We start from the raw sequence: 17,517 nt of genomic DNA, 5'->3' as shown, positions 1-17,517 counted from the left end.
TGGAAGGTTGCAGCAGATGGGAATCGAACCCAGAATCATCCGCTTACAAAGCGGACAGCGTAACCATTCGGCCACGCACTGCCACAGAAAATGCACACATAAATATCAAAAAATCATTCATAGATGTTAAATTGAATTCTTAATCGAAAAAACTTTTGTGAAATTTTGAACCGTTTTTGAGTTAACAAAATTGTGTGTTTTTTTAAACAGTGGCCATACTTATAAATCATTCAAATATATATAATAAAGAGCTAAGAAATTTCTCTACTAGTTGCTTTTTTGGACATTGCTGATCCAACTTTTTTTTGCTGAGATATGGCCTCAATAATATTACTTATTAGATAATTCCTGATCCGATAATTCCTTCTCGAGGTCAAATTTCTATTCTTCACGGTTTCGAGATTTGAGATCAATTGGATCGGAGTAAGATTTTCCGATTTTCTATGATTTTTAGTAGAAATACCTAATGGTAGCACATATTAATATTATTATTTTTACTGTCATGAACTGTTTACACTATCATTTTTATCAAATGAGTTATTAGCAGCAACATTGTAAAACATCAGACTGCACACACGCATCAAACATTTTGCGGTTTTCCTCCAAAAATGGACCACACCACGAATCAAACTCGTCCACCGCCGAAAAAGTGCCCCACTATTACCAGATGCAAATTGCAGGGAAAGTCAAGTCAAATAAATTCTCCCTGATTACGCTGCAAACATTACCCGGCCTTCATTTGAATACTAGCAACTTAATTGACCATCCTTCTTTTCCAGGGCGAGGCGCCCCCGGAATTTGTCGGCATGTGGTTTTTTCGTTTTGCCAAAAAATGTTTTCCTCCACCAAAACGGGACGGGATTAATTGAATCCGCAAGCCAAAATATTGTCGGAAAAGCAGCAAGAAACAAAAGAAAGAAGAAAAAAGAAAAAAAAATCGGCAGCCGCAAACGAAACAAAGCTGCCGAAAGCAAAAGACCCGAAGGAAAACAATATCCCGGCCGAATGAATTTGAATTTTAAACTTTGTGGGAGAGTGCCTTTTCGGTTCGTTTTCCACTTGTCTTTTTGTTTTTTTTTTTTTTGCACTGATGAATTTTTTTATTTAACAAATTATTATTTTTTGTTTGTTTGTTGAATTTCAAAAATTACATTTCAATGATTGATTTCAAAATTTTAGTTTTAAACATTGAATTTGTGGTCACCATTTTTTTTGTCTGTGTTGTAAAAACTGACATGTGTACGTGGTGTGGTCCTGCTGCAAATGTGAGATGCTAACAAATTTGGCACCACCAACGCCGTCGTGTGCATGTGTTGCACTTTGCACTCTGCACCCTGCGACTTTGGTGCCAGCGCTGGGAAAGCAGACGAACACATGTGCCGCGGCTGATGCATGATGATTCGATGGTGCGGGGAAGGAAGCCTGATGTTTTGGTGTACATGCAGATGGGTGCATTTTTGGGTTTCTTAGGTTTTTGAAATTATCCTTTTTAAATTTCTAAACAGTCGATTCCGGGTTTCATATCAAAAAATTAAAGTTTCTAAACAAAAAAATGTTTAGAGAAAGGTAAACAAAAACTAAACTTAAGCTTTCTTTTAAAATTTCTTAGCAAACAAGCATTACAAAATGCTTAGGGCAAAAATCAAAATCAAATTATTCAAAATCAAATTATTCGCTATATTTCGAGATTCCTACTCGAAACTAGATGTCCGAAGGCTTGATTGTTGAGGCAATTGCAAACCACTTTTTACACCTAAGCTTCCATCCACCCCGGGATTCAAACTGACGACCTTTGGATTGTGAGTCCAACTGCCTACCAGCGACTCCACCGAGACAGGACCCAGGGAGACGACTCCTACACCCGGACTGAGCTAACCTCTTGGTTAGACCGGGCCAACATTTACTTCCTTGTCCGACGGAAGGCGTGATCAGACAAATCTCGTCTCAAAATTTGCCATCGGGACCTTCTGGGATCAAACCCAGGCCGACTGGGTGAGAGGCAACCACGCTTACCCCTACACCACGGTCCCGGCATGATCATCAAATTTTTTGGCGGTGCAATGCCAATTAAGTCTAATTTGATTTTAATAAATGTTTATAAATCAGTTGTTTATAGTTTCACCACGATTGTTCAATTTTTTAGTAGCCTGTTGGATTTTTTTTTCAAAGTTTATGTCTGGAGTTTTTATTGAAAAGGTCCAATAAACCAAATTTCCAGTTTTTTGCTGAGTGTTTTTGAAACCGCCTTGAGACAGGGGTATTAAAAACACTTAAAAAGCAAAACTGAAAATTTGGTTTATTGGACCTTTTAAAAAAAAACTTCAGATGTTATCCCCAAAAGTTTAAATATTTTACAGCACAAAACACAATTATCCAGAAAAAAAACATCAAAGACCCTTGTATTACTTAAAATTTAAGTCCCCGAAAGAAGTAAAAGTTCATCAACATGCAGTCTAGAGAAAGAATGTCTAACAGGGTAGACTATAAACACCAGCAGCAGCCGAAGCCACAACCTTACAGGAACAGACAGCAAAAAAAACTGCCGAAATTTGAATCTGGTTACACACCTGCCGGCTTGTTGTTGGAGAGTGTGAGCCTTTACCAGGCCATAAAAAAAGACGAAAAAATAGGGGTTGTGTGCACGATGAAGCAAAACGGATGAGCCTCGATGCACTCTTTTCTTTTAAATCGAGCTCATTTTTTTGAACACGCTCTGCTCTGCTCTCCGTATTCGCAAGGAGCACGACGAACCCCGACGACGGCTGCTGCTTGTTTTGGCAGACTACGCAGCAGAAGCTTGGAAGGTTGTTGGTTTTGCCTTCCTCACCTCAATGAGGAAAGGCTATACAATCACTCAAAAAATGAACTTCTTTATTCGACCTCTTAGACCCACCTTCACGTATACCTATCGACTCAGAATCAAATTCTGAACAAATGTCTGTGCGTGTGTCTGGATGTGAGTCCGTGCACCGAAAAATATGCACACGATTATCTCCGAACTGGCTGAACCGATTTGGACCGTTTTAGACTCATTCGATCCATCTTGGGTTCTCACAAGACCCTAGTTAATATTATGAAGTTTAGAAAAGTACTTCAAAAGTTATGCTAAAAAAACGATTTGCCTAGAGTTTGAAATATTGTAAAAAGGGTGGTTTTTGTAAGAAAACCCATCATGCTATACATTGTTATAATGGTATTTGAAAGACCTTTCCAACGCGTTTAAAAGATTAAAGATCTGACAACCCCATCAAAAGTTATGAGCAATTATGTGTTAATTATACTTTTTTTGAGGCCGGATCTCAAATATTTTGATGAAAAAGTTGTCCGGATCTATCATGCAACCCATCGTTGGATAGATAATCAAAATACCTTTCCAACAAGCCCAAAAGATTGAAGATCTGACAACCCTATCAGAAGTTATAAGTACTTTAGTGTTTTTAATTAACTTTTTTTGAGGATCTCAGATATTTTGATAAAAGAATTGTTATTTATACACTTTTTTGCAGTGTTGGTATTCTCGCGCTCTCGCGAGAAAAAAAACTCTCTCTTGAGTTCTCGCCGTGAGTCTCGAGCTGCCGAGAGAAACTAGCCGATTGCCCGTGCTCTCCTCCACTCGCGAACGGACATTCTCGCGAGCCAGAATTGCCCGTTCGCGAGAAGTTGAACGTGTTAGAAACAAACAAAAAACAACACAGCGATTGAAGTTACACCTCTATACCATCGCCTGGTTCGCATTCATAAGCCTGATAAACAAATTGCTAGCTTGGGACGAACGGCTAGCACAAGGTGCTCGCGAGCGCTCGCGTCGAGAACGAGAACGCGAACGGAAATGCGAGCGCAAGCGAGAAGAGAAAAGTACTACAAGTTCTCTCCCTCGCTCGCGAGCGAGAAATGCTTTCTTTCTTCTTTTTGATTTTTTGAGGCTATGTGGTGTATGAATGCGAGGAAGGCACCAACCACCTAAAGGTGGATTAAGTAACGTTTTTATTTGGGGTTGTGACATTTTCTTATGTGAGAAAAGCTGCGAGTTTTGTTTTTCAAGAACAATTTTTTAAATCATGATTTCTAAATTGTTTAAATGTTTGTAATTTCCTCATAACTTTTGCTATACCGTCAGTGGGGGTGACTTCACGGAGAGACCGGCCAGGGCAAATCTAAGAAAATCTTGGTTAATTTAACTAAAAGTATGGGTTAATTCCCACCCGTGTGGATCAATCGGACCGCGCACTGGACTTTCAATCCTGAGGTTGCTGGTTTGAATCCCGCGGCGGGTGCTCTCAAAATTCTAAGTGTAAATATGGGTATCCGGCGCTGTCTTCTCCGTGCCGTACTCAAACACTTAGGAGCCCAGGGCGGCGAAGTCCTTGTAGTTAAAAGGAGAACCCATCATGCTATACATTGTTATAAAGGTATTTGAAAGACCTTTCCAACGCGTTTAAAAGATTAAAGATCTGACAACCCCATCAAAAGTTATGAGCAATTAAGTGTTAATTATACTTTTTTTTGAGGCCGGATCTCAAATACACACTAGCGGTTGGTACTAGCAATGGTGGCCGACAGCTATAAAGTCAACTTCGTCATGGGTTAATTTTTGACACAGATTTTTTTCAACAATCGATTGTTGATTTTGTTAACCCGAAATTGCTGACCAACAGTAACCAAAAAAAATAGTTGGAATTGCCATTTTTGTTGATTTAATAAAGGGACGAGAAAAAATTCTAGCAGACGACGACTAGAATACTTTTTTGAGAATATTAACTAAAATTTGTTGTTTCTAGCTGAAATATTGAGGAATATTCTGTAAAAAACAGGCTAGACAATATTTTTCAACTATTTTTTTCGTTGTATCAATCGAAATATTTTTTCATGCAGAGCAGTTCTCTCAGATTTTGGTCGTTCGATTTTTTTTTGTATTTTTTAATCCGTCTGAAACTTTTTTGGTGCCTTCGGTATGCCCAAATAAGCCATTTTGCATAATTAATTTTTCCATATACTTTTCCATACAAATTTGGCAGCTGTCCATGCAAAAATGATGTATGAAAATTCAAAAATCTGTATCTTTTGAAGGAATTTGTTGATCGATTTGGTGTCTTCAGCAAAGTTGTAGGTATGGTCACGGACTACACTGAAAAAATGATACACGGTAAAAAATGTTTGGTGATTTTTTATTTAACTTTTTGTCACTAAAACTAGATTAACCAAAAAAAAATTTATATATTTTCATCAAATGCCAACTTTTTAGAAATTTCTAGGTTGTGCAAAAAATCTTCGACTGAGTTATAAATTTTTTAATCAATACTGATTTTTTCAAAATAAAATCAAATTATTCGCTCTACAGCATTACCTTGACGTTCTCGATTGCGAGATTCCTACTCGAAACTAGGTGTCCGAAGGCTTGATTGTTGAGGCAATTGCAAACATCTTTTTACACCTAACCTTCCATCCACCCCGGGATTCGACCTGACGACCTTTGGATTGTGAGTCCAACTGCCTACCAGCGACTCCACCGTGGCAGGACCCAGGGAGATGACTCCTGCACCTGGATTGAGCTAACGACCTAACCTTCAAGGTTTACATTTACTTCCTCGACCGACGGAAGGCGTGATCTCGTCTCGAAAAATGCCACCGGGACCGTCTGGGATCGAACCCAAGCCGACTGGGTGAGAGGCAACCACACTTACCCCTACACCACAGTCCCGGTGATTTTTTCAAAAAATCGAAACATTTGTCGCAAAAAATTTTCATCTTCATTTTTCGATGTAAAATCGAATTTGCAATCAAAAAGTACTCCAGTGAATTTTTGATAAAGTGCATTGTTTTCAAGTGATAGCCATTTTGAGGTAACTTTTTTGAAAATAGTTGCAGTTTTCATTTTTTTAATTAGTGCCCATGTTTGCCCACCCAAAACATATTTTTGAAAAGCTGAGAATTTTCTCTTCATTTTGCTTTTTTGAACTTTGTTGATAGGACCCTTAGTTGCTGAGATATTGCCAAGCATTGTGTTTAAAAACAGGAAAATTGATATTTTATCAGTCTCACCCAAACAACCCACCGTTTTTTAATGTCGATATCTCAGCAACTAATGGTCCGATTTACAATGTTAAAATATGAAACATTCGTGCAAATTTCCGCTCTTTTCGAAAAAAATATTTTCATTTTTTTCAAATAAAGACTTATATTTTAAAAGGTCGTATTATTGAATATTTGGCCCTTTTGAAATGTTAGTCTTGATTTAAAAAATTTGAATTTTTTTTTTGAAAAGATCGGAAAATGTTAAGAATGTTTTATATTTTAACATTGCAAATCGGACCATTAGTTGCTGAGATATCGACATTAGAAAATGGTTGGTTTTTTGGGTGAGATTTGGAAAACATCAATTTTCATGTTTTTAAACACTTGCATGGCAATGTCTCAGCAATTGCTGTTAACTAAGGGTCGTATCAACAAAGTTCAAAAAAGCATAATAAAGTGAATTTCCTCAGCTCTTCAAACATATTTTTTTCAAAAGTGGGCAAAGATGTGCATTAATTAAAAAAAAATAAAAACTGCGACTATTTTCAAAAAAATTACCTAAAAATGGCTTTAACTTAAAAACGATGCCTCTTATCAAAATTTCACTAAAGTACTTTTTGATTGCAAATTTGATTTTACATCGAAAAATTAAGTTGAAAAATTTTTGCGACCGATAGTTCAATTTTTTGAAAAAAATCAGTATTGATTAAAAAACCCATAACCAATTTTTCAGTTTTTGCTTTTTGGGTGTTTTTTTACACCCCTGACTCAGGGCGTTTTCAAAAACACCCAAAAAGCAAAAACTGGTTTATTGGAACTTTAAAAAAAAACTCCAGAAATGATTTATAATAATTTTTTGTTCAGATTTCAGATTTCTCCCACAAAACACTATTATTTCAAACATTCATATCTTCTAAGTTAGATAATGTACCACCACGCACTGTGGCTCAGGAGCTGTCTACTGCCCACCATTGAAAAACGGCTAATATCCACTTTTGGCAAAAACGAGATATTAGCACCAGGTGGTAGAGGACGTTCCAACGCATCTTCTGGAACTTGAATTTTACTGAAATAGTGTCTAGACTTGGCTGCCGATGCGAAAAACCAAATGGCTAATATGCCACTCTTATGGGAAATTACCTTGACGGAGATTTTGTGTCAAACACTAAAACGCGTTTTTCTCGGAATACTTGATTTGGCATAATAGCCGAATTTTCAATTATGGGCAGTCTAGTTAGTACCTTAAAACATATCAAAAGTCAATAAAAGATAAAAAAAATATATTTCCGTGTACCGTCATCAGGGGTCACATCAGTATGGTGGGTGAAATTGGGTCATATAAATTGCAGCATTTTTGTATGACCTTAATCTCTCCCTCAGACACCCCTGATGATGGTATCAATATTTAGTTTTTATTTTGTTGTTATGTATAATCATTTGAAATAAAATTGCAAAAATCATTTTTTATACAGATTTCAGTACCATCTAGAAATCAAGCACATAAGATGTCACACTTAAAAACACATTAACATAAATTGAAAAATTGTATCATCCGTGTTAAAAAAATATATTCAAAAATGTGTCCGATATTTTTTGTCCTAATCATAACTTTAAACTTTGCTGGAAGGAGCGGCCGTGGCTGACTGGTTACGATGTTCGCTTTGTAAGCGAATGGTCCCGGGTTCGATTACCATCTGCTCCCAACGAGAAAGTATACACCCAGAACTGGACATCGGCATACAAGAGGATAAAGAGCACGATTCGGTAGTAAAATGGTACTGTGTGCGGACTGAGAGGATAAATCCCGATATTACCGAGAGTACTTTACTCATGGGTTCATCTTCAAAAAAAAGTTCATTTATCAAAAAAAAAGTACCGATACCGAGACTCGAACCCAAGACCTTCGGCAAATTGAACCGTACCTTTGCCGTATGGGCCACCATGGTTCGGTGACTAAGTGGCGATCAATTGTCCATATAAGCCACTTAATAGGATGAACTGTTCCCAATGAACGAATGAACACGCGAGAGGACTATAATCTCGCAAAATAGCACTTTCCTCCTCACGTTTCTTTTCGTGAGGACTATCCTCTCGTTCTTAAACTTTGGGTGTAGGAAATATTAATCTTGAAACTCTGAACATGAACGAAAAATCAAAGTCGCTCGAGTCGGGGTTCGATCCCCCGTCCTTTGGATTGGTAAGCAAAAATGCTAACCACTAGGCCATCGCGACTTGGTGAGCTACATGACTGGAATTAGGAGTACTGCTACCACCATCAACTATATACGCGCTGGGTCCTTGTGCAAGAAGATTCGTGACCCCTTTTTTTGGTTGTTCTTTTGACATTGAGGATGCATGAATTATGTTCATGATTGAAAAATATTATCTTAAACCATTTTTTAATGCTGTATTTTTGCGACGAATACGAAGGTAACAATTAAAACAAACAAACTAACAATGTATCATAATTCTAAATTTTGTTTTTTTTTTAATTTTCGTTCTTATGTTTTCTTAAATATAAGCATGAGGCTAATAATTTAATTTTCATTAATTTCAAATAATGTTAGTCACACATCATTATTTGTTTTTTTTTTTTTTTAGCTTTTCCAAAGCAGCAAGTTTAATTTCAGCAAACCAAATTAGGTGGATTAATTTCCACTTTCCCGTCTTTTTTTTTTGGCACAAACACACACACTGTCTCTGACACACACGCGCGCAAACTTTCCACTTGGAAGAATCTGCTGCGGTGCGTTGGTGTTCTCGTCATCGTCTTCTGGGGGCTTTGTCTCAAGCTTGAAGTGTTTTCCTTGCCGTTTTTACTTTATTTTTCCCAGTACTAGGGGAACTATACCCTTTCTCAGCCTATTTCTATTATCGGCCTATCAGCACTTTGATCATGAATTACAGCTTATATAAAGTGTTTTTGACTGTGCCAAAGTAATAAATAGCTCAAATAAAAGTGAGCAAGCAACTCTCCATTGTTGAAACATCTGAAAATGTTGATTTAATAGCAGAAACGGCAAAAGTGATGAGAATTGGTCGAACGGCTTAGTGTGATTAAAATGGGTATATTTCCCCTACTTATTCTGCTGCTGCTTCCCTGGTCATCATCATACACTTTGGTTTGTTTAATGTTTTTTTTTCTGCTTGCTTTTTCTAAATTGAAGGTTGTTTTTCGGGGCTTCATACGAAACTCTTTACGAAGCTCAAGGGATGGATCAGCCGGCCAAAAAAAAGAGCAGAAAAAAACATTTTCTCAAACAGAAGCACAACAGAAGGCCTCGTCGCGGTGGTATTTATGTAAAGCAATTATTTTCAAACTCCCAGATCGTAAAGTTGAGCCTCCGGTGGCGGCAGATTTGTGTCATCGAGCGCCATCTTTTGGGGCTTTGGGTTGAAATTTTGAAGAAGGATCAATCGAAGAAGGGTTGCTTAATAATTCAGTAAAGTGTACTTGATTAATGGATAAGGTCTTGGGAGGCAGAACAGGGGCAGTTTGATGAACTTTCAATGTTAGTGTCTTGGGGGAAATTGCAATTATTAATTTACTGTCAAAAGTCTGAAAGTCAAAAATCTACACAAATTAATTGAACGTGATCTGACTCACATTTAATGTAAACAATCATTATGATATGTTTACAAAACGGAAAACGTCCAATTAAATTATTGTATCCAATTCCAGCAATTCCACAGCAGCTGCTCCTATTACCTTGTCCTGGCAACTTTCCAATAATCCTCGAAATCGTGCACCCAGCACGATGAAAAACGGTTCGGTCAAAAATGTCCCCCAGCCTTAAACGAGCTTATCACAGATTCAACCGTCCACGCAATCCCATTTTTACATGCATGATTCCTCTTATCCAGAATTTTACCTTTCCACCGTAACAAGCAACAACAACAACAACTCCTTTTTGCAACATTGTTGCTGCAGCAGCTGCCCCAAACAGGATGAAATCTGAATTCGACTGTATCGTGAGTACGATAAGAGCCGCGCGCGATTCGACATTCTCTAATTGATCGAGTGGAACGATGCCATTCGGGCTTCGAATTGAATTAAAGATTCGAACCAAAGAAGGCAACTACAACACCAAAAAACCTGGAAATCCAACATTGCAACACGTCGCAAACGTGGCGCAGCTTGAATCGAGAGCGAAATCTGCGCGACGAAAGCCAAATTGCCCGTTATTGGTATTTAAGAATGGCGAGATCGCCAGCGACGCGATTCGAATCGTTAATTGAGGCTACAACTTCATCAGTGATTGGTGATTTCGGGGCAGATTTTTTGCGTGATGTGATTTGAAAGAGGTATCTAAAAAATGGAATTACCGTGGAATATTACTTGATAAAATTTTGATTTCATGTCCATGATGAAAGGGAAATCAACAATAATAGCAGGCTTTGAACCATTCTGGATTTTCAGGAGATTTCCATGAATATAACTTTTTTGTACTTTTGGACTTACTACATCACTGAGAATGTTTATGAAATTGCGTTAAAAATTACTTCACTTGAAACAAAAGACTGAAAAAGAGTGTATTTTCTATTTTTTTTTAAATAAATACTTTTAAAAGCACATCGACGTCGTCGTGCTATCTTGTCGCACCCACCATTTCGACGTTCCGAGAAAAACACGTTTTGATGTTTGACCTTGAATAAACGTAAACAATAACAAACACGTTTTGTTTGGCTAACCATTATGTGCATTGTCCCAAAGTTTGGCGTTCTGACCTGAAATTCCTTTGGCCAGTTGTCGCACAAACATCAATTTTCAGGGAGTGACAAAATAGCACGATAAGATTGAAACTACTCTCATATGTAAAGTGACAAAAATGCACAGAGTTTTTTTTCGGATTTAGTTGAATATCTCAGGATTAAAATCGAATTTTGGGGATCTGTGAAGGTCAAAAGGTGAGGCATTGTGAGCTGCACATAATGGCATTCTTAACTCAATTTGGCCCAAAATGAACGTACGACAAGTTAACACGACGGCGAAGACATGATAAAGGGATGAGAACTTTGAAAAGTGCTTTTTTCAAAAACTTTTGCGTGAAATTTGATAAGGCCGTTGTATATTTTCAAACCATATCTCACAACCCCCCTCCTTACAAAAAAATTAAAAATTATAATGATTTTTTTTAATTTTTTATCAAAAGAAACATAAAACAAAAGAAGTAAAGTTTTTCCTAGAACAAAAGCTGCTGAAAATGGCCTCCCAAGCAACACACTTTGTCAGATAAACGTATTTCCTAACTGGTTGTATAACTAATCCGCCTCGTTATCACAACTTGTTCAACAACTCCTGTGAAGTGGAAAAAGCGCACTTTTTGTTGTTGTATAACTTGCCAGAAAAAGATGCATGTTATCAGAGTAAGTTGTACAAATGTGTTTGACAACACTGTGCTATCTAACAAGAGATTCAACGAAAAAAGGGGGCGTGGTTTACGGCTGTGCTGTCAAATCAAAGCGCACACTGGAAAGGAAAGTTAGATTGAAAACAGCTGTCTAACCGTCGACTAACTTACATGTAAACAAACGTTTCCTATTAGAATTTCAATCAACGACCATACTAATAAAAAAAGTACGCTTGTTTCTGCAAGATTTATTTAAAATAATTCGAAATTGAATTAAAAAAAAGAAAAACAATCATGGCGCGCATGTGATTAGTGTGAAATTCCCCTGCATTGCGAACTTTTAGATTTTCCTTTTTTGATGAACTTCCTCTTTCCCAAGATTCGATCCGACGACTTCGACGACTTGTTGTTATCTCCACGGCAGGTCCAGGCGCTCTTCCGCATTGCTCCACGGGGCTTCATAGTAAATAAGCTGACCTAATCGTCAATAAGAAGGTTGCTGTCTGTTTTGTTAGCTAAAGAACAAAGGCTGTCATTGGAATTGAAGTTATATGAGTTTGTTTCAAGTCAGTTTTTATAACTCCATTATATAACTTATAACACGGAGTAATATTGAAAATCGGTATGATTATGATTTGTTGTTTTCTCTATCATAAACTCTATAAGCTGATAATTTTTGTAGCTTTTACCAGTGATATGTTCACAAATAAATCGGTCAACAATCAAAACTATTGCAATCTTCAATACATAAACATTTTTGAAACTCTAAATTCCTCATGTACAAATTTACACCACCTAACAACACGCAATGTCAAGTTGAATATGTATGTTGAGCATCCGTTTTATAATCTATTCTCCGATAACATTTGTGTAACAAAGCGAGAAAACCTAAGGTTATTTATAGAATGGTTGGCCACGCCCATTTTTTAGAAGATGCCGTCACATGACAATGTTAGATAAGCAGTGAAACAAACAGTGCAATATTGTTTTTATTCAACAAACTGTTTTCGAGTAAAACATTGCAGATGAGGGAACAGCATCTTGGCATATCAGCACTTTGTTTGTTTGTTTATTTATTAGTAGCGTAAGGGAAACCCTTTTTGATTGCTACTTTCGTATTTGTCGCAGTAATACAACTTTACTTAAAAACTATTCCAAAACGCGAGACACTTCCCATGAAAACCTGCTTCCGTTCTCGATCGCTTAACCTCCGTTGGCAGCATGTTCCAGTTTACCACGCCTCGTACAAACAGTGAACTAGCGTAGGTTGCTGTGTTGTTGCGCGGGATAATCAAGTTTGCCAAACGACGACCCCGGAACGGTATCAGCTTCTGGAACAGTGCAGGTGGAGAGTGCGTGTTGATCAGCTTGTGTAGGAAGATGCAGGAGCGATGGGCGTAGAGGTGGTCCAGCGGGCATCCCAGGAGATTTGCTTGCAGATGACTTACGTGGTCGTAACGGTTTAATCCGTATACAAACCGGACACAGCAGTTCAGCGATATCCGTAGTCTATCCATGGCACTTGCACTCGGATTGACGTGTAGGATTTCGCCAAACAGAAAATGGGGGAGGATCAGCGATTTAAACAGTTTTAGGCGAGTCCCAACCGGAGCACCAGCAGCACAACTGTAGAGCGTGCGGAGACTAGCATAAATTTTTCCGCACTGCTGCTTAATCAGGTCGTCCCACTGCAGATCTGCCCGAAAGATGAAGCCGAGATTCCTCGCACTTTCAGTCCACTTGATTACCTGCCCATCCATTACCACAGGTGGCAGCATGTTGGCTTGAACAGCTGCTCTACGGCGACCAGTCACGAACAGCGCGTTGCTTTTTGCTTGATTGACATACAGTTGGTTTCGACGCGACCATTCCACTATGCTTGCGAGATCTTCGTTCATCATGCGTATGATTTCACGGGAGCAGGGCCCAGGACGACCGATGTACAGCTGAACGTCATCTGCATACATCTGGATTGAACAGAACTTGAGGGCCGTCGGCAGATCATTGACGTGGCAACAAAACAACAGCGGGCCCCACACTGATCCTTGTGGAACTCCAGAAGTGGCTACTCCAGTTTCAGACTGTTGATCACCGCAGAAAACAGTCTGTGTTCGGTTTTCCAAGTACGATCTGACCAGGTTGACCGCAGAAACAGAGAAGTTGAACTGTACTTCCAGTTTGGCACACAGCTTGCGATGTGGAATCGTGTCAAACGCTTTTGAAAAGTCGAGTGACGTTCAATTACAGCTCATAAAAAGTGTTTTCGAGTGAAATAAAGTGATAAATAGCTCAATTGGAAGTGAGCAAGTAAGTTTTTATCAAAAGTGTTCCAAAATAAATTGTTTTAATAGTGAAAATTAGCAAATTGGATGGAGTTAGGAGCGAGTGCATATTCCCTATGTTTTGTGTAGAAGTTGGAAACGAGTGAAGTTGAATGTGTTTTAACACTTGTATGGCACACATCTCATGAGTTACATAAGTCAGTTATACAAGTAGTGAAACAAACTGATATGTAACTAACGTTGACATTTTTTCTCGTATGTTGGTCCAAAACAGCTATCTAACTATTATTCAACAGTCGACAAGTTATGAGTGCTACTTGGGCTTCTAAACAAGGCAAAAAAATATTCGTGAAATTGGGCATTAGAAGGTAAATAATTATCATGTTTGACCTCGCTTGAATTTTTTTTGAATTTCATGTGAAATCTTGATGTGTTTGTCTTGTGTGACCACAAAAAGGTTTGTTTTTTTTTTTCATGAATCTTTTAAAAATTTATGATTGCAAAAAAACATTTAGACTAGTGTAAAATGCACACATTTTCATTGAAATTTAAAAAATTAGAATTGAAATTTCAAGCCATAGTTTTATCACAGACAAACAGACATGAAAGTCGAGGTCACTATCTTGTCCCAAAAATGTAACGGTCATTTTTCAAAAATCATACAGCATGGTTTATGTTTTCTGGATTCACCGCCAGAGGCGCCTTTGTGCTCAGTGCTCGTTTTTTCAAATGACAGCTTTGAGCTATTTTTCTTATTTTGTTTTGGTTGCAGAAAACACGTGGAGCATTTTTTTTCTAAAATCTTCGAATCAAATTCGTTTTTCATGGGGCTTCCCGACGGATCGATCATTTCTTCTGCTGAATTAAAAGAACCGCGAGGTGATTACGCACGGCCGCTTTCAGAACCTATTGCTCCGGTGGAATAGGCTGCGTTTGTGGCTGTGAAGATGGTTCAACCAGTGCAGTTCCTTGAATAATCGGTGCGAAAAGGGAACTTGCCTCCAGCTGCACAGCCTCGTTCTCTTCGGCGCGTGGTGGATGATTCCACGGTCTGTTGGTGCGTAGAGTGGCCAACGCCTTGTTCAGGCGCCCAACGGAATATTTTAGCTGCTAGGTTAGCTAGGCCATCTAAAATAGCCAGGTGGGGTCTTCCATCACCAACCTACCCTAAGTTATCGTATTTTATCTAGGAACAGTAGACGGAAGAAAAAAACTGACCCTGGAGATACGATTTTCCAATGGGTAAAATTCGTCGAAACGGAACGTCTATTTTCTTGTATCTAAAATACCATCTAAATAACCATCACTGCCGCTGCTGCCCATTTGAAATTTTTCTTGACCGATTCCTTCCGAAGTGCATACACCGCTGTCATTCAGGAAGAGGAGATTATCGGAATCGTAGATAGGTGTCGTTAGTGAGCAAACAAAATTGAAATTCAAATTGGTCCCACTTTTTGAACAAAAATTTGTTCTAAGTTTCATGTCTGTTTGTCTGTGGTTTTATTGAGCCTCTACCAAAACCGGAATTGGATTTTATTTGTATTTTTTGATTTGGCTCAAACTTTGTGGGGGCCTTCCCTATGACCAAAGAAGCCATTTTGCATCATTAGTTTGTCCATATAAATTTCCATACAAATTTGGCAGCTGCTCATACAAAAATGGTACGTATATATTCGAAAATCTGTAACTTTTGAAGGAATTTTTCGATCAATTTGGTGTCTTCGGCAAAGTTGTAGGTATTGTTAAGGACTATTTAGAAAAAAATAGTTACACGGAAAAAAAATTTCCCGATTTTTTTATTAACTTTTTTTTCACAATAACTCAAATTCATAAAATACGTATTTTTTGATTTTCGAGATTTTTTGATATGTTTTAGAGGACAAAAATCCGCAACTTTTGAGCTATAGAGAAACATGGTCAAAAAATCTGCCGCCAAGTTATGATTTTTTGAAAAACTTTTTGGAAAAAATCGAAATTTCATACATAAAATTTTTTTGACCTCATTTTTTTATGCAAAATTGAATTTGCAATCGAAAAGTACATTACAGATTTTTTGATAAAGGGCTCCGTTTTCAAGATATAGCCACCGAAAGTTTGATTTCAGCGAAATATTTGCAATTTTTCGATTTTTAAAAATAGTGACCATGAGTGACCATTTCTAAAAATATTTTTTTTGAATAGTTCAGAAAATTTGCTATAAAATTGTTTAAGAGACATTGAAGATTGGACCTCTGGTTGTTGAGATACAGCGGCTTAAAGAAAAAGAAACACGAAAATTGATGTTGTCTAAGTCTCACCCAAACAGCCCACCATTTTCTAATGACGATATCTCAGCAATTAATGGTCCGATTTTCAATGTTAATACATGAAACATTCGTGAAATTTTCCGATCTTTTCAAAAAAAATATTTTGAAAAAAATTAAATCAATACTAGCATTTTTAATGGGCATAATATTCAAAGTTTGGTATTTTACTAATTTTGACTGAACAAGATTGTTGAATCTGGGTTTGATATGAAATTTAATAAAATTTAATCTAAAACAGAAGCAAATCAGCAAAAACGTTTTACCTTTATTAGTCGAATATTTAAAAAAAGCAGTTCAATAAAAAAAATTCAAAATATAAATGGGTAATTCTCCGCCAACTCACACAGCGGTTGCTCCGACCCCTCTTCGATTTGCGTGAAACTTTGTCCCAAGGGGTAAGTTTTGTCCCTGATCACGATTCCGAGGTCCATTTTTTGATATCTCGTGACGGAGGGGCGGTACGACCCCTTCCATTTTTGAACATGCGAAAAAAGAGATGTTTACAATAATTTGCAGCCTGAAACGGTGATGAGATAGAAATTTGGTGTCAAACGGACTTTTATGTAAAATTAGACGCCCGATTTGATGGCGTACTCTGAATTCCGAAAAAAACGTATTTTTCATCGAAAAAACACTAAAAAAGTTTTAAAAGTTCTCCCATTTTCCGTTACTCGACTGTAAAAAAATTTAGAACATGACATTTTATGGGAAATGTAATGTTCTTTTCGAATCTACATTTACCCAGAAGGGTCATTTTTTCATTTAGAACAAAATTTTTCATTTTAAAATTTCGTGTTTTTTCTAACTTTGGAGGGTTATTTTTTAGAGTGTAACAATGTTCTACAAAGTTGTAGAGCAGACAATTACAAAAATATATAGACATAAGGGGTTTGCTTATAAACATCACGAGTTATCGCGATTTTACGAAAAAAAGTTTATTTCATAAACTTTCAAAATTATATGAAGCGGTAATTTTTCATTTATAAATCATTTTCTGTGTAATTTCACTTTTCTGCATCAATAGAAGTAATTGTAATGTTATAGTTACTGCTATAAAAACTGCTGAGGAAATTCTTATTTTAAATTTCGAATGTTTTGAATTTGCTGTGTTGCTTTAAATGTTTCATTAAACATTAAAGCTACTTGGTCCTTCAACATGGAGAAAATCATGGTAATATTAGGTACATCTGGGAAGGGGTACATCTTTTATGTCAGAAAAAATGTGTAATTTTACGTCTGGAAATGTGTAATTTTACTACTTTTCTGGTGTATTGTCACTATTTCAGTCTAAATTGAGGTAAAATTACATCATAAAAGAAGTAATTTTCAAACTTCCAAAATTACAGCTTCCAAATTTACATTATTTTTAACTGTGTATAAGACTAAGACAAACTCGCATTTTTTATGTTTGAAACTTTGCCAAACTCGCAAACAAAGCAAAAATGTAATGTAAATGTGCGAGTTTATTTGTTTTTTTTTTGTCATAGTCTAATACCTTCTTTATTTAAATAATTGTGTGGAAAATTGTCCAAAGAATCCGGAATGAAGTCCGTTGTCCAAATGGAA

This window comes from Culex quinquefasciatus, chromosome 2 (genome assembly GCF_015732765.1).
Source record: "Culex quinquefasciatus strain JHB chromosome 2, VPISU_Cqui_1.0_pri_paternal, whole genome shotgun sequence".
Taxonomy (NCBI): domain Eukaryota; kingdom Metazoa; phylum Arthropoda; class Insecta; order Diptera; family Culicidae; genus Culex; species Culex quinquefasciatus.
Note: the sequence above shows the minus strand (reverse complement) of the source record.